The sequence below is a fragment of the Lepidochelys olivacea genome, assembly GCF_965140295.1.
Source record: "Lepidochelys olivacea isolate rLepOli2 genome assembly, chromosome: 1".
NCBI lineage: Eukaryota > Metazoa > Chordata > Testudines > Cheloniidae > Lepidochelys > Lepidochelys olivacea.
The window spans coordinates 43,929,453-43,951,805 of NC_140411.1; the positions used below are offsets into that span (position 1 = coordinate 43,929,453).

General features: G+C 42.0%; 2 protein-coding genes across 8 annotated transcripts in view; one reads left to right on the forward strand and one right to left on the reverse strand.

The window, feature by feature from the left end:
* Positions 1-22,353, reverse strand: part of SACS (sacsin molecular chaperone) — a 269,818-nt gene that overhangs the window by 242,553 nt on the left and 4,912 nt on the right. Inside the window, exon 2 of the mRNA XM_084640856.1 lies at positions 21,744-21,921. The gene's annotated coding sequence lies outside the window, so the exon portion shown is untranslated. The remainder of the gene's footprint in view (positions 1-21,743; positions 21,922-22,353) is intronic.
* TNFRSF19 (TNF receptor superfamily member 19) overlaps positions 21,475-22,353 on the forward strand; it is a 124,057-nt gene continuing 123,178 nt past the window's right edge. For 2 of the 7 annotated variants that reach the window (XM_084640897.1, XM_084640896.1), the window contains exon 1: positions 21,475-21,621. The gene's annotated coding sequence lies outside the window, so the exon portion shown is untranslated. Of the gene's footprint in view, positions 21,622-21,951; positions 22,037-22,353 lie in introns of those variants that run through there. The other 5 variants (XM_084640893.1, XM_084640899.1, XM_084640900.1 and 2 more) reach the window with 3 other exon arrangements.

Consider the following 22,353-nt stretch of genomic DNA (forward strand, 5'->3'; position numbering starts at 1 on the left):
AGCCACCAAGTGAACTCTCAGGGAACTCATGGAGAACCCTTTTCCCTTTAAGTGAAGAAAATATTGCAGAAAAAGGTGTGCAGAGGGAGGAGTACCCTGCTCCTGGGACCACACCGAGAAATGCTTCAATTTAATCATGTAAGTGTATCTGGTGGATGGTTTTCTACTGTTTAAGAGAATGTTCTGAACATCTAGGGCACCGTCAGTCTCCTGAGCTATTATCTGCTGACCATCCAAGCTGCCAGAGGCTGGGAGGGTTGGGATGTAGCACCTGGCCAGGGTTCTGTGAAATTATATCTGTGACTTGAGGCAAAGTTATGGGATCCCAGATGGAGAGACTAAAGAGATCTGAGAACCAATGCTGCCAAGGCCAGGCTGGTGCTATCGGGATTAGAGTGGCATAATCCTGTCTGAGTTTGCATTACACTCCTGGAGGAAAGACATACAAGAGCTTGTCCTTTCACAACAGAAGGAAAGCATCTGAAATAGATTCTGGGCTCTGACCTGCCTGGAACAGAACAGGTGACACTTCCTATTCAATCGCATATCAATCAGATAAATCTCTGGAATTCCCCAAGCCTGAAAAATAGATTTGGCTGTGTCCAGTTTAAGAGCCCATTTGTGATTCCTAATGAAGGTTCTGCTGAGATGATCTACCAGACATTTCTGATCATGCAGGAGGTACGAGACTTTGAGTATGACAGCATTTTTTATTAAAATAATTCAGAAATCCATTGCCTCTTGACAAAGGTGATCTGACTTGGCATCTCCCTGCCTATTCAAGAACGTAGCTGCAACGTTGTCTGAGAGGACTGGCATGGTACAATCTTTGATATGCTGAAGGGAAACCCAACATGCCAGATGAATTGCTCATTTGAATTGCTCATTGTTTGAACATTTATGTGGAGAGAGAGTTCTTGATCTGATCTAGGTCCCTGGTTGTTTAGGTCCCCCGAGTGAGCCCCCCATTGTATGGATGAGGCATCTGTGATCAGAGTCATGGAGAGCAGAGTAGGGAAAAATCTACAACACACTTGCAGATACATGAGTCAACATGTCCAGTGCATGACGAGATGGATGGTAGACAGATTTCAACCACCCCTGCATGACTCTCAGGTGAAATCTGGCATGTTGAGTCACATACGTGCAAGCTGCCTTGTGGCCTAGAAGTCTCAGGCAATTCCTTACTGTTGTAGAAGGATGGATCTTGAGGCCTAGGCACAGGTCCAATATTGCTCCAAATTTGGCCTGGGATAAGTGTGCCCTTGGCAAACTGGAGTGAAGAACAGCTCCCATAAACTTGATTCTCTGCACAGGTAAAAGCACTGACATGCCCTGTTGCCAAAGGGAGGGACAGGAGAGATTAGATCTTGACAAACTGGTACGCTGGCCTCAATTAAGGAATCAAAAAGACTCTTTCAAGGTTGCAAGTTTCCTAGATGAAGGCGAACAGAAGCAGGAGGTGGCAGTCTCCTTCTTCGGGGCTTATGACATCTCTTCATTTACTCAGAGTACCTTGGTGTATAAAAAGGATGCCTCTGCTTAGTATGAAGACACAACTGCTTCCTCTTAGGACCAGAGGTGTAAATGCCCAGAATTGTAAGTGTTGCCCTAGTGTCTTTTAGTGAATGCAGCACTTCATCTGTCTTCCCAGAAAACAAATTAAGACCATCAAAAGACAGCTGCAGTGGCACAGGAGCTAGCAAACAGAGCTGTAAACAGGGGAGTTTGAGTGGGAGTTCTTCTGTTGGAGGAGTTTGTCTTGTGGTGCTTGTTTTTTGCTGTGGGTGGTGGTGTTTTGGTGTGGTTTGCGTTTCCCAGATTAACAGGATTTAGGTGGGAAGGCAATGACAGATACAGAGGTAGCAGTGGGAGTGACCCATGTAGCAGAAGACACAATGAAGATGACTGAATGTGGAAGCTGTGGTATGTACATGATCCTGGAGGGGGCACCCGGTAAGAGTTTTGTCTGTGTGAAGTGCCGTCTGATAGAGCTGATGGAGGAAAAGATCCGAGGTTTGGAGATGCAGGTGGAAAGTCTGGTAGAGTTTAGGAAGGGGTTTGAGCAGATTAGGGAACAAAGACATGAGGTATCTGAAGGGAAAAGCTCAGACTTGCAGATGGAAGCAAGACTGGGGAATTCTGAGGGGAGACGGGGTGAGGAAAGTGGTCAGTGGAAGCATGTGACTAAAAGAACCAGAAAGAGGAAAAGACGGGCTAGTGAAGGAGAAACAGAGCTTAAGAATAGGTATGCAGAGTTGGAAAATGAAGAAGGGGCTCAGCAGGTAGTCACTGAAGGTGGAAGGGCAAGGAAGAAGAGAAGAGCAGCTAGTCCTATAGGAAAAGGGGAAGAGTTAATGGAGATTACACCAAATATGAGCCCCAGGAGGATACAGGATGGGTCAAAGAGGATTACAAGGGAGAATAGGAATGGAAAGAACTTGCAGCCAGAGGGAACAGGGGATAGACTGGAAAATAGCACCGTCACTAGGAAAAGACAGGTCTATGTGATTGGGGACTCTTTACTGAGAAGAATAGATAGGCCTATAGATAGATAGAGCTGATCCAGAGAATAGGAGGGTGTGCTGTCTTCCAGGTGCTAAGATACGGGATGTAGACCTGAGGTTGAAAAGGATTCTAAAGGGAGCGGGAAAGAATCCCCTAATTATCCTTCATGTGGGAACAAATGATACGGCTAGATTCTCGCTGGAAAGTATTAAGGGAGACTATGCTAGGCTGGGGAAGACGCTTAAGGAAATTGAGGCTCAGGTGATCTTTAGTGGGATTCTGCCTGTTCCTAGAGAAGGGCAACAAAGGTGTGACAAGATTATGACTATCAACAGATGGCTTTGGCAGTGGTGCTATAAGGAGGGCTTTGGGATGTATGGCCACTGGGAGGCATTCATGGATAGAGGATAGTTCTCTCGGGATGGACTTCATCTGAGTAGGGAAGGAAATAGACTTCTAGGATGGAGGCTGGCACAACTGATTAAGAGAGCTTTAAACTAGGAATTAGGGGGAGATGGTTGGGAGATGTCCAGGTAATCTCCACGCCAGAATTTAGCATTGAGAGGAAAGAAAATGAAGTAAGAGTGGATACAGCCGTGGGTAGCAGGAAGGGCAGTGTAGATACAAGTCTAGTAAGTTATACTGGTAGTAAAATGACCGTGCGTAATAGGGTACAGAATGTGAGTGGGGCCAAACAGCAAAAATTAAGACGTTTGTACACTAATGCGAGGAGCCTGGGTAACAAAATGGAGGAACTAGAGCTACTGGTGCAGGAAGTGAAACCAGATATTATAGGGATAACAGAAACATGGTGGAATAGTAGTCATGACTGGGCTATAGGTATTGAAGGGTATGTGCTGTTTAGGAAAGACCGAAATAAAGGTAAAGGTGGTAGAGTAGCACTGTATATCACTGATGAGATAGAATGTAAAGAAATAAGAAGCGATGAAATGGATATGACTGAGTCCGTCTGGGCAAAAATTAAATTGGGGGAAGAAAACTATTAGAGCCTCCCCTGGGATAGTGCTTGGGGTGTGCTATAGACCGCCGGGATCTAATTTGGATATGGATAGAGCATTTTTTAATGTTTTTAATAAAGTAAATACTAATGGAAACTGCGTGATCATGGGAGACTTTAACTTCCCAGATATAGACTGGAGGACGAGTGCTAGTAATAATAACAGGGCTCAGATTTTCCTAGATGCGATAGCTGATGGATTCCTTCAGCAAGTAGTTGCTGAACCGACTAGAGGGGATGCCATTTTAGATTTGGTTTTGGTGAATAGTGAGGACCTCATAGAAGAAATGGTTGTAGGGGATAACCTTGGCTCAAGTGATCATGAGCTAATTCAGTTCAAACTGAATGGAAGGATTAATAAAAATAAATCTGCAGCTAGGGTTTTTGATTTCAAAAGGGCTGACTTTCAAAAATTAAGGAAATTAGTTAGGGAAGTGGATTGGACTGAAGAATTTATGGATCTAAAGGTAGAGGAGGCCTGGGATTATTTTAAATCAAAGCTGCAGAAGCTATTGGAAGCCTGCATCCCAAGTAAGGGGAAAAAAATCATAGGCAGGAGTTGTAGACCAAGCTGGATGAGCAAGCATCTCAGAGAGGTGATTAAGAAAAAGCAGAAAGCATATAGGGAGTGGAAGAAGGGAGGGATCAGCAAGGAAGGCTACCTTATTGAGGTCAGAACATGTAGGGATAAAGTGAGACAGGCTAAAAGTCAAGTAGAGTTGGACCTTGCAAAGGGAATTAAAACCAATAGTAAAAGGTTCTATACTCATATAAATAAGAAGAAAACAAAGAAACCAGAAGTGGGACCGCTAAACACTGAGGATGGAGTGGAGGTCAAGGATAATCTAGGCATGGCCCAATATCTAAACAAATACTTTGCCTCAGTCTTTAATAAGACTAAGGAGAATCTTAGGGATAATGGTAGCATGACAAATGGGAATGAGGATATGGAGGTAGACATCACCAGATTTGAGGTAGAAACAAAACTCAAACAGCTTAATGGGACTAAATCAGGGGGCCCAGATAATCTTCATCCCAGAATATTAAAGGAATTGGCACAAGAAATTGCAAGCCCATTAGCAAGAATTTTTAATGAATCTGTAAACTCAGGGGTTGTACCGTATGATTGGAGAATTGCTAACATAGTTCCTATTTTTAAGAAAGGGGAAAAAAGAGATCCAGGTAATTATAGGCCTGTTAGTTTGACATCTGTAGTATGCAAGGTCTTGGAAAAAATTTTGAAGGAGAAGGTAGTTAAGGACATTGAAGTCAATGGTAAATGGGACAAAATACAACATGGTTTTACAAAAAGTAGATCATGCCAAACCAACCTGATCTCCTTCTTTGAGAAAGTAACAGATTTTTTAGACAAAGGAAACGCAGTGGATCTAATTCACCTAGATTTTAGTAAGGCATTTGATACCATGCCACATGGGGAATTATTAGTTAAATTGGATAAGATGGGGATCAATAGGAAAATTGAAAGGTGGATAAGGAATTGGTTAAGGGGGAGACTACAACGGGTCCTACTGAAAGGTGAACTGTCAGGCTGGAGGGAGGTTACCAGTGGAGTTCCTCAAGGATCGGTTTTGGGACCAATCTTATTTAATCCTTTTATTATTGACCTTGGCACAAAAAGTGGGAGTGTGCTAATAAAGTTTGCGGATGATACAAAGCTGGGAGGTATTGCCAATTTAGAGAAGGACAGGGATACCTTACAGGAGGATCTGGATAACCTTGTAAACTGGAGTAATAGTAATAGGATGAAATTTAATAGTGAGAAGTGTAAGGTCATGCATTTAGGGATTAATAACAAGAATTTTAGTTATAAGCTAGGGACACATCAATTAGAAGTAACAGAGGAGGAAAAGGACCTTGGAGTATTGGTTGATCATAGGATGACTATGAGCCGCCAATGTGATATGGCTGTGAAAAAAGCTAATGCTTTAAGAAGGATGAATTCAAACTGGAACAGGTACAGAGAAGGGCTACTAGGATGATCCGAGGAATGGAAAACTTGTCTTATGAAAGGAGACTCAGGGATCTTGGCTTGTTTAGCTTAACTAAAAGAAGGTTGAGGGGAGATATGATTGCTCTCTATAAATATATCAGAGTGATAAATACCAGAGAGGGAGAGGAATTATTTAAGCTCAGTACCAATGTGGACACAAAAACAAATGGATATAAACTGGCCACTAGGAAATTTAGACTAGAAATTAGACTAAGGTTTTTAACCATCAGAGGAGTGAAGTTTTGGAATAGCCTTCCAAGGGAAGCAGTGGGGGCAAAAGATCTATCTGGCTTTAAGATTAAACTCGATAAGTTTATGGAGGAGATGGTATGATGGGATAACATGGTTTTGGTAATTAAATATTCATAAATAGGCCCAATGGCCTGTGATGGGCTACTAGATGGGGTGAGATCCGAGTTACCCATGAAAGAATTTTCTGTAGTATCTGGCTGATGTATCTTGCCCATATGCTCAGGGTTTAGCTGATCGCCATATTTGGGGTCGGGAAGGAATTTTCCTCCAGGGCAGATTGGAGGAGGCCCTGGAGGTTTTTCGCCTTCCTCTGTAGCATGGGGCACGGGTCACTTGCTGGAGGATTCTCTGCTCCTTGAAGTCTTTAAACTACAATTTGAGGACTTCAATAGCAGAGATATAGGCGTGAGGTTTTTTTTGTAGGAGTGGTGGGTGAAATTCTGTGGCCTGCATTGTGCAGGAGGTCAGACTAGATGATCATAATGGTCCCTTCTGACCTAAATATCTATGAATCTAAATGGACACTTCTCAATCATCTGCTGGATCTCAGATGATTGCAGCCAAGAGGAATGATGCATCATGATTATAACTGCCATCACAATAATCTGCAGAGTTTTCACCAAGACTGCCTGAAGTGAGGTTCTAGTACCAGAAAGCTTTTATTAAGCATGCCCTGATACTCTTGTTTGGCCTCATCAAGTAATTTGTCCCACAAATTTAGCCATATTATCCCCAACAGAAAAATCATATCTGGCTAAGAGAGGCTGGAGATCTGCAATTCTAGTTTTTTATATTCTTTATTTTTAGAGGTGGATTTGGAATGTCTTGCCTTGAGTTTTCATTGACCATAGTCACTACCAAAAATCTTAGGGTGGGGTGTGAACAGAAGTGTTCTTGGTGCCTCCTCTCTGTTCTCTTAGCCATGGGTGGAAGAAATGCAAGAGACTGCCATACAATTTTTGTGTGCTCTAGGATAATTTCATTAATTGGTAGAGCTACTCTACCAGCTCCTGAAGCATGGAAGGTATTCACTAATTTATATGGATTGTCCTTCACCATTTTCACCTGGATACCCAGGGAACTAGCTACCGTTTTTAACGGTTCCTGGTAGGTAATTGTTCGGATTTGGGGAAGATGACGACTCTGACACTGTTGCCTCATCAGAAGAGAACAATAATGTGTTCAGTGGTGGCTGTACAGGTTGATCATGTACAAGTGCTTGCACTGAATCTATGTGAGATGATTCAGGTCCTGTCTGTGTCACCTCTACTACCTGCCTGGTACCAAGGTTGGTACGGGGATCACCACTGGGTATTTCTTGTTGCCTTAAAGAAGACAGATGGGTGACGCATTGGAGAAGCTTGCAAAGCTAGAAACATGTCCCCTGGGTTCCAACATGCCCAATGATAAGATATTGGGTCCCACTTATAAGTGTCCTATGGCATTTTATCCCTAGACCGGCTCTTGTGAGAGTGTTAGTGCCAAGATCTGGATCTCTGTGAGGTTAAAGGCAAATTTTGAGACCTCCTGTAATATGATGTATAAGATCACACCTCCACTCCGAAGAATTGTAGAAGTAATCAGAAGGTTTGGGAGGTTGAGCACCAGCTGGTGTAGAAGGAATTGGTGACAGGAATCAATGAACAGAGGTCTTAGCTACTGGTGGAAGAATCGGAGGCTTACCTATAGATGGACCAAAAGCTGAGTTAAAGTTGTGCCGAAGTCTTGGTAGCAGCTGTAGATACCAAGGGTTGCTGTGCAGAAGCCAATGTCAAATGAGCTGATGCCTAGGATGCAGATGGTACCAGCACTTACAACAAGGAAGATAGTGCTGAGACTGCTACATCTTGTAGAAGCAGAGTCCAGTACCAAAAGACAGAAGAGGTCTTTGGACACTGAGTACTCCTCTGGTGTTGTCAGCACCGAGAGCATCAGGTGGATAGCAGCACACAAGAGCAAAGTCGACACCAAAGAAGGCCCCAAAAATTCAATCAGCCTCAATGGTACTGAAGACGATACCAGAGTCAATAACTCGCCATGTGTTGCTGAGGAATTCTGTGGTACTAGGGAGTGGGAAGCCAGAACTGGTGCTCTGACCTTGGTACCTGACTTGTCCTGGGGGCATCCATCAGAAAATGAGAACTGCTCAATGAAAAAGGCTTCTTAGGCTTAAAAGAATGCAAGGTATCTGACTTCTGCCTCTTTCACAGCACTGGAGACCGAGAATAATGCCTCCACTCTGAATCACTTCAAGGGGTGGGGGGGGGGGAGTTGAAACATCCAAAGGTGTCCTCTTTGAGTGGAGTCAGCACCACCGTGTACCAAGTGGGTGAGTTCCAACACGGGACAGAGCGACTTCTGTAGGTAGGTACCAGAGCATCATCTCCCTGGACTTCTTGGTTTTAATCTATGCTTGATAAAGATCTTGTAGGTGTTTGTCTCTGTCTGAGGGATTGGAGCAAATTTGTTTGTACCTTAGGGCTTGGCTGTAGATAATGGATCATGTGATGTGTCCTGGATGGAAGCTGGAGATACATCACATGATCCATTGTCTACAGCCAAGCCCTAAGATACAACCGAATTTGCTCCAATCCCTCAGACAGAGACAGACAAACACCTACAAGCTCTTTATCAAGCATTCTTAAAACTACAATACCCACCTGGGGAAGTGAGGAAACAGATTGACAGAGCCAGAAGAGTACCCAGAAATCACCTACTACAAGACAGGACCAACAAGGAAACTAACAGAACACCACTGGCCATCACATACAGCCCCCAGCTAAAATCTCTCCAGCACGTTATCAACGATCTACAATGTATCCTGGAAAACAATCCCTAACTCTCACATACCTTGGGAGGCAGGCCAGTCTTTGCTTACAGACAGCCCCCCAATCTGAAGCAAATACTCACCAGCAACTACACACCACACCACAGGATCACTAACCCAGGAACCTAACCTTACAACAAAGCCCGTTACCTACTCTGTCCACATATCTATTCAAGGGACACCATCATAGGACCTACTCACGTCAGCCACACTATCAGAGGCTCGTTCACCTGCACATCTACCAATGGGATATGTGTCAGCAATGCCCCTCTGCCATGTACATTGGCCAAATCGGACAGTCCCTACGTAAAAGAATAAATGGACACAAATTGGACATCAGAAATGGTAATATACAAAAGCCAGTAGGAGAACACTTCATTCTTCCTGGACATTCTATAACAGATTTAAAAGTAGGTATACTTGAACAAAAAAACTTCAGAAACAGACTTCAAAGAGAAACTGCAGAACTAAAATTCATTTGCAAATTTAACACCATTAATTTGGGCCTGAATAGGGACTGGGAGTGGCTGGCTCATTACAAAAGCAGTTTTGCCTCTCCTGGAATTGACACCTCCTCATCTCTTGTTGGGAGTGGACTAAATCCACCCTGATCGAATTGACCCTGTCAACACTGGTTCTCCACTTGTGAGGTAACTCCCTTCTCTTCATGTGTCAGTATAATAACGCCTGCATCTGTAATTTTCATTCCATGCATCCGGTGAAGTGGGTTCTAGTCCACGAAAGCTTATGCCCAAATAAATCTGTTTGTCTTTAAGGTGCCACTGGACTCCTTATTGTTTTTGTGGATATAGACTAACACGGCTACCCCCTGATACTTTCTCATGCAGAAGTTCTGGAACCACTGCTGGTTATCACAGATCTTTATGACAATGTAGTCCCACCATCCTGTGCATGTGGATTCTGTGCCCCAGAACTGCCAGTCAGCATAAGGGGATTTCACAGTTATTAAACCCTCCATCAGCTGGCTCCACTCCGCCGCATCTGTTTCAAGCCTGCATAATCTCCTCACAGTCACCTTCTAAGGGTGACAACCTGCTGTCAAAATGGCTTCCACTGTGTCTCATGCCTTCAGTCTTTCTCCAATCGCAGAAATGGGCTGCGCATTACCAGTGCCAAACACTGGAATAGTCCTGGATTCATGCTTTGACACTTGCTGGAGCAGAGATCACAGACAGACGTAAGGAGCATTAACAGCCAAAAGTGCTTTAATTCAACGTTGTTGGAGGGCTAAGAACTGTTCCACACAGGGGCCCAAGGATAGACAAGTGCTCCCACAGTACACTGTGAAACAGTTCATAAAGTGGCGCTGCTTAGTCAGCGTTAAGAGCCATAAGATATGACCCCAGAAATCCTGGTGACTAACTTGAGTTACTGCAATGCTAATGTGGACACGGTTGTATGGGTATAACTCAAGTGTGGTTTACCAGTGTGGATGCCTGCAGCTGGGCTTGGCTAACCCAGATTCCCATACCCGGGTGCCCAGATTTGGGTAAACTCTGCTGTGAAGACACACCCAACAATCTGATGAAGAAAAAAAGAATTCCTATACTAGGGCTCCCAGAAATAAAAGTAGCAATTACCCTAGGAACTTACTTTAAGTTACAAAGGAACGATAAAATGGACATTACTTACTTGTAATTGGAGTTCTTCGAAATGGACTCTGCAAACTCACACTCCTGCTTGTGCCAGCTGCTGCAACTTAGAAGGTAGAACTTTCTCACTGCAGTACCGTTGGAGTGCTCAACCCCCTTATTCTTCCCCATCAGTGCTATTGAATGTTCTGAGGGTGAGGCTACAAAAGGGGGAGTGGCACCCTATACCACCTCTGTTCCTTCCAACACAGCAGCAGATCGATGTGAACCTCTTCGGATTCCTCAGATCCAGATCCTTCTTTCAGGAAGTTAGTGCCTTAGATAGCGCTTATTATAGTACAGTGTAAACAGAATAGGAATAGTTAGTCTTAAGGACCTTCTTACTGTTTGTTACTTATTAGCTGTTACAACTCTGCCTACATTCTCCATGGTGGATCCAAAGGCAAAAAGGGGCATGTGAGTGCTCCAGCAGCACTGCTATGAGGAGGTTTCTCCATAAAGGCTGCACCAGCTGGCACAACCAGGAGGGGGCATATGGAGAGGACACTTGAAGAACCAAAAGTTCTCAGTCCAAGGATTGTCCAGTAGAAGAGAATACGGGTAAACCAATCTCACAGAGAACCTCCATGCTGTCCTCCTGCAGTTACTGCTGTCCCCCAGCCAGTAGTAGAGTGCGTCTGTCCAGCTCTCTGGTTGCTTACAGGCCTTCGAACTTCCAGGCTGTCTGCTACCCAGCCAGCTCCCAGGCTGCTGGCTGTGACCTGCTGCTTCTGCTCCTGCACAGGCTTTGGCTCTCTCCTGAGGCAGTACCTCTGACCTAAGGTTGTACTCCTGTTTCCTGTAACCTAGATGTCACGTAGTTCTCTACTTGCTGGATGTTTACCTGAAGGTTCACACAGTGCCCCGCAATAAGCCAGCAGGTTCAGCGTGGTGTATTATTATTAGACACATTTATAAGGCCAGAAAATCACTTGAATCCAGCTAAATCTCACATATTTTAGAGAACTACCCATGTTTCCATTCTCACTAATGTCAAGTGCATTTTTAAATGACCTAAACAACACTGCAGTACATAGCATTGGACAGTAAGTCACATGTATTAAATAAGCAACATTCCCTATTCCAAGTATCTTACCGTCTAAAAACAAAACAAATACAACACAAGACAAACACAGAGTTATGTTACAGCATTAGATCATGAATGTTTCACAGAAAAGGTGGGTTTTTAGAGGGTGTTTTTTTAAGGAAGTCAGCAAGGAGTTGACATATAGTAGGTGGGAGATAGCAATTGCGGCTTCACCACCTCTCTTAGTAGTCATTCCACTGCTCAGTTACTTTCATGATGAGGAACATTTACCTAATATCTAGGTTAAATGTTTTCTGCCCTTGCTTCTGGTCATCGCTTCTTGTCCTACCATCTTCTAGAACCGTGAATAATTCCCTTTCTTCATTTATATTGTTACTTTGAAGATATTAACAGACTTTGTGATCACATTCCTTAACTCACCTACATTTAACTTTCTTGTCGCACCTCACATGTTTATCCTTATCTCATTTTGTTGCTCTTCTATTTTGTTTTTTTGTTTTATGCAAAAGAAGACGACAGAATTTTATGGTGCGGTAAAGTAAAGTGGGGAAATAAAACAGGGAAAACTAATTAAAGATTTACAAATCATGGACTAGGAAGAACATGTCCAAACTATGTCCAGTAATCGAGACCAAAACCAGATGAGTAGCAACTGAAGAACAGCTATGTTGACAAACTGGCACTGAGTGTCTACTGAATCTGATACTTTTAAAAAAATCTGTAACACGATCTATTGTTTCTCTGTCTTCTTATTATTTTAGGGAGACAAGGCAGGAAAGGTAATGTATTTTATTGCACCAAGTTCTGTTGTTGGAAGAGATGAGCTCGAAAGCTTGTCTCTTTCAACAAGAGAAGTTGGTCCAGTAAAAGATATTACCTCACCCACCTTGTCTCTCGAATATATGGGAACAACACAGCTACATCAACACTACAAACAATTCTTATTCTTTTGGCATTTTTATGTTTGCAGCTAATATGCAAGATATCCTGTAAACTGAAGAACGTTAGCTTTTACTACACCATACTGGGAAATTATAGCTCATTATATCATATTAAAGACAAGTGATTAAAAATAATCAAATCCATCAACTCCCTCAGGATAAAATTCAGTGAATAAATGAGACATTGAAACCAGAGCTCTAGAGAACTGGTTTAAAGACTTTTTCTAGTTATCCTTTCCTTAAGGTATCATCTCTATTCAGATTTGGCTACCTATTTGTTAAATAGATTTAATAGTATTTAGAATGGTGGCTGTTTGTAAAGAATTAGTCTTTTTTTTCCTAAGTGTTCCTGTCTTCCTTCCTTTATCCTCACAGAAGAATTTTATTTTTTACCAGACGTGAGGAAAAACTCATCCAAAAATGACACCAGTGCTGCTCCATGAGTCAATTGCATTATCTTCTCCTGGTGAAAAAAACGGTTGTTTGTTTTTAAACTGAATCTTCATAAACAACATGTGGGTCAGGCCCTAATTCAACAATCTGTTCCTATTCAGCAAAGCACCTAAGCATGCACTTAAGTCCCACTGACTGCCATGCGCTTCAACTTCAGCACATGCTTAGGTGCTTTGCTGAACAGGGATGGATTTAAGCCTAAAATCATAGGGTTAGAAGGGACCACAAGGGTCATCTAGTCCGGGGTTCTCAAACTGTGGGTCGGGACTCACTTTGGGTTACATACCCCCTGCCCAGGGCAGAAGCCCTTGGGCTTCAGCTTTGGACCCCTCCACCCCCTACGCAGGGCAGCAGGGCTTGGGCAGGCTTGGGTCCCTCTCCTGGGGTTGTGTAGCAATTTCTATTGTCAGAAGGGGGTCACAGTGCAATTAAACTTGAGAACCGATGATCTAGTCTAACCCCCTTAAATCCTTTACCAAACAGACCCTCAAGTTTTCTTCTACATCTTCCTCTTTAGCTTGGTATCATTATAAATAATAAAGTCCATATTTCCAAAGGTGACTTGTAATTTTTGAATGCCTCAATTTTTGAGTGACCAACTTTAGACTCCTACGGCCTAATCTGCAGAAGTGTTGAGCATCTGCAGCTCTTACTGACTTCAAAGGGAGCTGCAAGTACTTAGCACAGCAATTTCTGAAATTGTGACTGGCTGCTTGTACTGTATGTACTTGGAGTACACAATTTAAAATATAGGGCACAATATTTTATGTCATTTGCTACAACTAAGTCAGAAGACCCAAAATAATGCCAACTTAAGTAATGATAGGCCTGAACCTTATCTGGTATGTACTGATATAACTCAGTTGAAGTCATATCATCAACTGAGGATCTGGATCATTGTATTTACAGCTTCAGCAAGGCATGTGCCTATTAATTTTAAGCATGTAGATAATCCATTGATTTCAATAGGATTACTCGCATACTTGAAGTTAGGCATAGGCTTAAGTACACCTTGCTGAACTGAGGTCTTAGATTGCATAGCAGATTTCATACAAATTGTATCCGAAAATATTTTCCATCTAGAAACAGAATGTTAAAAAATAATGGCAGAGAGAGAAATATTTTACCAAAGATTTGAAAAAAATGGAGAGCTGATAAGATGGAGCAATAAAAGAAGGCTGCTCTCTACAACAGAGGCTACAGGGGAGAAGGTTCTCATAACAACAGTGATGAAACTGAGTGATAAAGAGAGCCAGTGCTTGATAAAAGAGAACAGATTATAGGAGGGGAAAGGAGTAAATACAAGATCTATAAAACAGATTGTGATGGGTTTAAAAAAATTGGGGCAATTTTGAACTGGAAAGTGAAAATAACGGTAAACAAATAGACTTGTTTGAAGATGGAGATATGGTCATGTTTCTCAGGCTGTGTTTAAGGTCCCCCAAAAGTTAACCACAACTAGATAGCAAACATTGCTTTGTCGCCACTAATTGCTACATTTTTTCAGCTGAAAATCCTCTCTTCCGATTGTTTGCAATTGTTTTGCTACAGTAAATTGCCGAAACGAAATACTTATAAATACATGTTTTGATAATGACTAGGCAGATAGCCAGCTGTGACCACTAACACTATCACTGACCAGCTAATTGTACACATCCTATTGAGTTTGTCAACTGGTAGCCCCAACTCCACCTTGTCTGTTTGTCTCACTCACACATTGTTACATCATCTTTTAGACTGCACGCTCTTTGAAACACAGACTGATATTTATTATTTGTTTATATAATGCACAGCACAATCTGGCCTAGTCTGTTTGAGGCTTTTAGGTGATACCAGAAAATAAATATTAAATAATAACAGTAACATGTTCCTGAGATAAAGGCACTCTAATGTAGAGATAAATTTATTTAAGTTAGACTGAGAAAAATAATCCTCTAAAAGCATCCTCCAAGAACACAAATTTCAAAAACTTGAGTCTATCCAGTTCTCCTGTTCTACCTACATTAATAACATGGTTGATCTACCTTCAATAGCCTTGGGGAAGACAGTTCATCAACACAACAGTACCAGTACCTCTAAAGAATGTTACATTATTAAAGTTTGCATGCTGATGCAAAGAGCTTCAGAAACCCCAGCAGGTAGAAAGTTGCAATAGATTCTCTCAGTGAAGGAGCATTAAAAACCCTTAAAAACATCTTAGCTTCTTACTTAATTAAGCTATAAGGCACAACCATGAGTGCATTCCTTTGCCATTGGTGAATACTTTGGATATCTTGTGAGAGCACAGCCAAAGGCTGTGTTGCCTTCAGACACTGAGAAGTGCACCAATGCTTCAGTAATGCTTATTAATATTAAAGTATAAGTAAAAAGAGTGGTAAAAACATATTTTGGTAAATGCATAGCTTTTCTACATGATAGTTTTCACTTCTATAGTACCTTTCAGCTATGATCTCAATATACTATTACAAAGATTAATTATTCTCATAGTACCCAATGAGAGATTTTTTTTTTAAACAAATGGAGAAATCCACAGTGGGACGTATCTTCAGATGGTGTAACTTGTCATTGCTCCATTGATTTCAATTCAGTTATGACAATTTATACAAGTTGAGGATCTGGCCCAGTGAGGTGAAATGACTTGCTCCATTGACACAGCAAGTGCCAGAGCCAGACATAAAACCAGAATTCCCGATTCCCAGTCCTCTGTTCTAACCACTAATTCACACATAGATATCATATAGGTCAGAAAAAAATACTAACAAAATAAAAATGAGACCTTTTATATGTAGAGACCTTTAAAATTGGCGTTTTTATATTATCTATCAATAGGCATCTCTCTAGAACCATCATTATATCTAGGGCTAGACAACTAATCTTTATGTCCCTGAGCCAGCAAAGCACCTTCTTCACTTTAAGCGCGAGTACTGTCCTGGGGCTTGATTCTGCCCTTACTAAAGTCAAAGGCAAAACTCCTATTGATTTCAATGGTGCAGGACCAGACCCCAGCGAATAGTCCAACTAGCTTTAATAGGACTACTCATGTGTTTAAAGTTAAGCACATGCTTAAGATCTTCACTGGATCAAGGCCTATAATGGTTTGAGCAAATGGGAGTCAAGAAATCTACAATCTATTTCTGGCTCTGCCACTGGCTGGCTGTGTGAAAGTCATTTAACGTCTGTATATATCGGTTCTCCTTGCGCACAATGGGGATAGTAATGTTTACTGACTTTTGAAAAGTATTTTGAGATATTTAGAGGAAATGAATATAAAAATGCAAAGTATTCTTATTATTAGTTAATAACAGCCACTGATCTAGTTGTGAGAAATCAGCAGAATAGGGAGAGGGCGGGTTTCTCAGACTGCTGGACTCCACATAGAAAAAATACTCTGTAAGTGCAAAGTACAATTATTAATTATTAGCAGTAATTTAAGATTACAAACCTTAGTCTTCCAGTCTTTTTAAAGCTTATGAAACAGAGAACAAAGAACAAACCTTTTAATCTTTACTTTTATTTAAATCCAAGAGAACTAAAGGTGTTACCTTTTGCAAACAATCATTGTTTCCAAAAGAAAGCCCTTTGAAGTGAACAGTGAGGGTTCATTCCACTCTCTATACCTCATCCTCCCACTTCATTTCAATGCTGGCAGTTCCAGTTTTGTTATGGAGACATGGAATGGAATTGTCATCAGCGGATGTTCCCGAAAGAAGAAATGTGTGTATGTAGGGAGAAGGGTATAAATGAAAGTTAAAATAGGAGTGAGCAATTTTGGTAATTGTATTTAAGGAAGAGTAGAAAGTGGAAACTAGAAAAAGATGCAGTGACTTCTAGTTTGCTTCCAGTTTTTCCAGTAATGTATTATTTGTGAGTTGGTTCATAGCTGTGACATCATACCTTGCAAATTTACATAATATTTTCCTTAGTATCTTGATTACTATACACAACACCAAAGAGCCCAACTGGCATGTTAAAATATTATTTTGGACCATCTACATCCAAACAACAGGACTTCACCTTTCTCTAACACCTTTTATAGGAAGAACTCAAAGTACTTTGTAAATGTTAATTAATGCTGTAATGAGCCTAACCACTCAGTATGCAATGGGTTATTTCCACTTCAATATTCAGCCAGTAGAGGGCTCCTAAATACTCAAGTACAGAAAAGGAAGAACAGACTGAAGTCAGAGGGGACAGGTGCAGGAGAGATTTGGGGCTGTGTGAAAGCAGGAAACAGTAGCTGTCTGGGGAGAGAAGGCCAGGCAGCTCATAGGCTGAGAATGTCAAGAGCTGTACAGACTTACTCTTTAACACCATATCAGGAGGACAAGTGCAGCCTATATGCAGGACGGAGGGGCAGGTCCTGATAAGGCTCTTACCTTATTACCCTGGTACTGAACTGCTCTAGGACTTGTGTTAGGAACTGCTGACTTATCTTTTGTTCTAAGCATTAAAACAATTGTATCTAAGGTACATGCACCTTTTATTTTTGGTAGCCCTGGTAAAGGAATCTTCATATGCTCAAAGTGTTTATCAGAACCCACCAAACACTAATGCCTGGCGTGCCTACGAACACTTGCGTCTGAGCATGTGGTACAATTGCCAAAATCCAGGAAACTGGTACACCTGGACAACCTGCAGCAAAGCTAGATACAATACTAACAACAACCCTATAAGATGTTATATCTATTTTACAGGGGGTTACAGTGAAGCAGGGAGGGCTGAACTCATCTGTAGACCAAAGCTGTCCTTGGCTCAGGGACCAGGAGACCGTGAACTTCAGTTTGCCACTTTTATATCTCCACTGTACTGAAGCTTGCTAGGAACCAGTTCAACCCCCAGTGCAGATCCAGGCAGTATTTTGAACTGCATGCAGGTCACACCCTGAACGTCTGAGTACTAGATAACCCCGGTTCAGCAACTCTGACCCCAGCATCCTATCTACAGCCCCACTTTGGCTTCTACCAGCCTTGGTTACAACTATCAATGACTATTAGCCAGGATGGGCAGGAATGGTCTCCATTTCCTCTGTTTGCCAGAAGCTGGGATTCAGTGACAAGGCATGGATCACTTGATGATAAACTGTCTGTTCATTCCCTTTGCGGCACCTGCCATTGGCCACTGCCAGAGGACAGGATACTGGGCTAGATGGACCTTTGGTCTGACCCAGTATGGCCGTTCTTATGTTATGTTCTTAACCAGCAAGGTGATCCCAACACACTCCCAGTCCTGAATTTCCCCAAAACCATGTGATCTGCAGTGTCTAGCCTTTTCCTGGACAGTTCAGAGAAAATGTCACAAAAAACATGACAGCTTATTAACTTGGTTCCTGGTTAAAATGATATAAATTTAACAACAAAATATACATGGGATTAAGTGAGTTCAAGTATAAGTAAACTCAAACAAAATACGGTAAAGTTGTTCCAGTTAACGTTGTTTCTTTGCTGATTAATTAGGGAACGTGCTCGTTTAAAGTTGCACAACGTTCCCTTATAACGTTGTTTGGCAGCCGCCTGCTTTGTCCACTGCTTGCAGAAAGAGCAGCCCATTGGAGCTAGCTGGTGGGGGCTTAGAACCAGGGGGGACCAGCAGCCCCCCTATCAGCTCCCAGTTCCCCTTTGTTCCCTGTGTGGCAGACGCCCAGCAGGCTATCAATTGCCAGGCAGTTCTGCTGTGCCTCCAGCCACTGCCCTGAGCTGCTCCTGCCCTCTGACTTGGAGCTGCTCCTGGGAGCCTCCTGCTTGCTGTGTGGGAGTAGGAAAGAAGGCCGCAAATATCAAGGTGTCCCCCTCCCCCCTGCTCCTTTACCCCATCTCCATAGAGTAGGGTGGAGACACGACAGGGCTCAGAATGAAGGGAGCTTGCTGGCAGCAGCTGCTGTCTCAACTTGCTGATTTACTTAAAAGGGCAGTGTACTTAGAGTGGAGTCAGTGTACTTAAAAGGGCAATGCACATCTCTTGATCACACCCAGTGTGTGTCTCTGTCTTTTTCTGCCATGCTGTCTCCCCTCCTTCCATTCGTGCTGCCTTGTAGAGTGTGAGGCTACATTAACAACGTGTTAACCCTTGAGGGCTCAGCCGAGTGCTAATTCATCACTTAGCAGTAAGGCATTCCCTGGGAAATATTTTCCACCCTCTGACTCCACCACCTCAACCAAGCTTCACTATCATCATTGCTGTGTAAAGTATTAAATTGTTTAAAACTTATACTGTGTGTGTGTGTGAGCGTGTGTGTGTGTGTGTCTTTTGTCTGGTAAAAAAATTTCCCTGGAACCTAACCCCCCATATTTACATTAATTGTTATGGGGAAATTGGATTAGTTTAACACCGTTTGGCTTAAAGTAGCACTTTTCAGGAACATAACTACAACATTAAGAGAGGAGTTACTGTATGCTTCTAAAAGTCCAAAACTTATTTCAAGATGGTTTCTCACCAGTCATTCTTCTTCCCAGCCATGACTGATTTTCCCCCAGTCAGAATCTTCCACAGAAGTACAAGATGCTGGCTTCCCTTGTCATCTTAGGTGAAAGAGCTTGGCTAACCAGGTTTCCCATCTATACTCAGCTCCAGAGACTTCAAATCCCCCTCCCCTTGGTTCAAGGACCCATCTTTCTCAGCTTGCAAGACTCTTGTTTCTGCCCATGATTATATCTTCCAAAGTTTAATAACTTTGCTTCAAGGGGCAGGATGACTTCATGCTGTTCTTCCCTTCCTGTAGGCTTCCGTTGTTTTCAATTCCACCATGCTTAATTTACATAGGAGACAGGTAAATACCTACGACATTCCCTCCTGTCTGGACAAACTATAGAGCCTAATATCAATAAGTATTCATAATTCTTTATAGAGTGTTAATACATATTTAAAAATTATATTAATCGACAGAAGCTGGGAATGGGAAATAGGGGATGGACCATTTGATGATTACCTGTTCTGTTCAATCCCTCTGGGGCACATGGCATTGGTCACTGTCAGAAAACAGGACACTGGGCTAGATGGACCTCTAGTCTGACCCAGTATGGCCGTTCTTATTCCAGCATATCATTAGCTTTCAGAAAAGACCATCCTCTAGATACACTTTTACAATACAGTAATATTGTATATAATCAGTTGATTCAGTGATTTATCATTTAAGGTTCAGCCACCCCCCCCCCCCCCATCATATCTTTACAGACCAGTAAACCTTTGAAATTGATTATTTTAAAAGTAAAAGCCAGACCGAGGTTCTCTCTCCTGCTGGACTATGCTGTCTTCTCCCCCACTTATTAGTGTGAGGTTTGCCTCTACCTTTTGTTGGCTTGAAGGGTCTGTTTACTGCTTATATGTAAATTGAGGAAAACACACATCCTTTGTTTAGAACAGACCTGTTTAACAACTCCCTGATATACCTGGTTTACACAAACTTTAGGTGCAACTCCAGTGTGTACGTAATACCACATTACATACATACATCACAAGAATATTCATGATCAGTGAGTTACTAGTTTTTACATGATACCTCACAAGGCATGTTCTGCATAAAGATTATTACAAAAGTGTGTATGGTGTGAACACAGGGGTGCTTAGTGTCACACTGACCTAAGCCCTGGTGCCGACACCCCTAGGTCAAGAGAAGACTTCTTCCATTGACCTAGGTACCGCCTCTTGGGAGAGGTGGATTTACTACATTGATGGAAGAACCTCTTCTATGGCTAGATGAAAAGCAGTACTTGTGGCACCTTAGAGACTAACCAATTTATTTGAGCATAAGCTTTCGTGAGCTACAGCTCACTTCATCGGATGCATACTGTGGAAAATACAGAAGATGTTTGTTTTTATACACACAAATCATGAAAAAAATGGGTGTTTATCACTACAAAAGGTTCTCTCTCCCCCCACCCCACTCTCCTGCTGGTAACAGCTTATGTAAAGTGATCACTCTCCTTACAATGTGTGTAATAGGTGTCTACATTACAGCACTACAGAGGTTCTGCTGCACCACTGTAACATTTCTAGTGTACACATAGCCCTACTTTCACCTGGCTGTCAATGGTCCCTATGGACCATTCCAGTTATTAGAAATAGCAAGGGTACAGTAAAGCCCTGGTTACACCCCTCCCTCCCCCCAACAAGCCTCCCTGTGCTGAAGGTGTAAAGATGACTACTTTTATTGTATACCTGCCAGCAACTGCCCCTATATCCAGAGAATTTCTTGAGGGACACTTTACATAAAGGAGCCACAAGGCACAGTTGAATCAGGCCCTGAGTGATTAAATGATTTGCACAACACCACACAATAACTGGCAGTGAAGAAGAGAACCCAGGAATCAGTGCTGGTCTCATCACTACCAATCAAAGAAGTTAAATGGTAATTCACAATAGGATGGAAGTGCTTCTCAGCTTGGAGTTTCAGCTGTTAAAATTTAAGACATCTTTTCCATGAAGCTTTTCCATTACCAGTAATGTGTGTAGGCGGGTTTTGTTTTTGTTTTTGTAATTGCTTGGCAGCTGTAAATAAATCACTGTGTGTTCAACAGCCAGGCCTTTGTGGGAAATTGTGGGTTTTTTCCAAGGGTAATGCTATTAAATCCCCTCATTTTAAAATTATCAGGAATCTTATCACACAAAATACTTCTAGCATTCCATTTCTCTTCTTGGGAGGAAACTTACAGATAAACTTTGAAATGAGCCTTGTGCTTCTCACAATGTGCCAACCTGGTTAGAAATCATGCAAACTTTTGTTGCTCTTTAGCTGTATTCCCCCACAGGCTGTATTATAGCTCTCTAACCAGTCCCACAGCATTGAATGATGTCATGGGATCTGCAGTTCAGTGAGATGAAAGGGATAAAGCGGAACCCGCTGGCACTGGAGAAAGCTTCCAACGCACAATTCACAACATAGCTTGGGAACTGAATCCAGCCACTCAACTCTAAGCATGTAAGTAAGAATCATGTACATTCTGCTATCACAAAAAAAGGGAGAGGGCAGGGGAGAACTAAAGTGATCCATTTTTAAACAAAAGAATTTGAGGATTGGAAGGCAGAATTTAAGAGTACAACTACCTGCTGAAAAGAGAGCTCTTTTTCCTCTCCAAAGCGCTGCCTTTGATGTATGGCAACTGATCACTGATCAGATTACAAGCATTTGGTCTCAGTGCTCCTCTGCCTTTGATCTGCATGGTTAATTTTATTTTCCTGGATTTGGAGTTTCGTCTGGGCTTGTGCTGACATACTTACTCTTTAAAAAAAAAAAAAAAAAAAAAGTAAGTTAAAAGCAGTTAATACAGAAGCTCTGGCAGTGTGGATTAAGTTGCAGAAAAGCTGGCTATTGGAAAAACTTCAGCATATAGCAGGTACTGCATTTAGTATTTCATTGCAATCTTTTATTGCAGGATTTTTCAAAACTGACAAAGCTAGTTTATATTAGAATGAAAAACTTTGCATATCTTGATTGAAATGTACACAGTTTAAAAGACACAGACCTATGTAGGAATGCAGTAAGCAGTTCATGCAGCATTTTTATTTGGAAAATGTATTATGCAAAGTTTTATTGAGGACAAGCTACCTAACAGATACAAAATCAGAGATCTAAACAAGACTAAATTAATTTCAACTAATATTCTTGGTGTATTTTATACTGTAGGGTTTATAGCCTTTGTCTTTAGCTTTG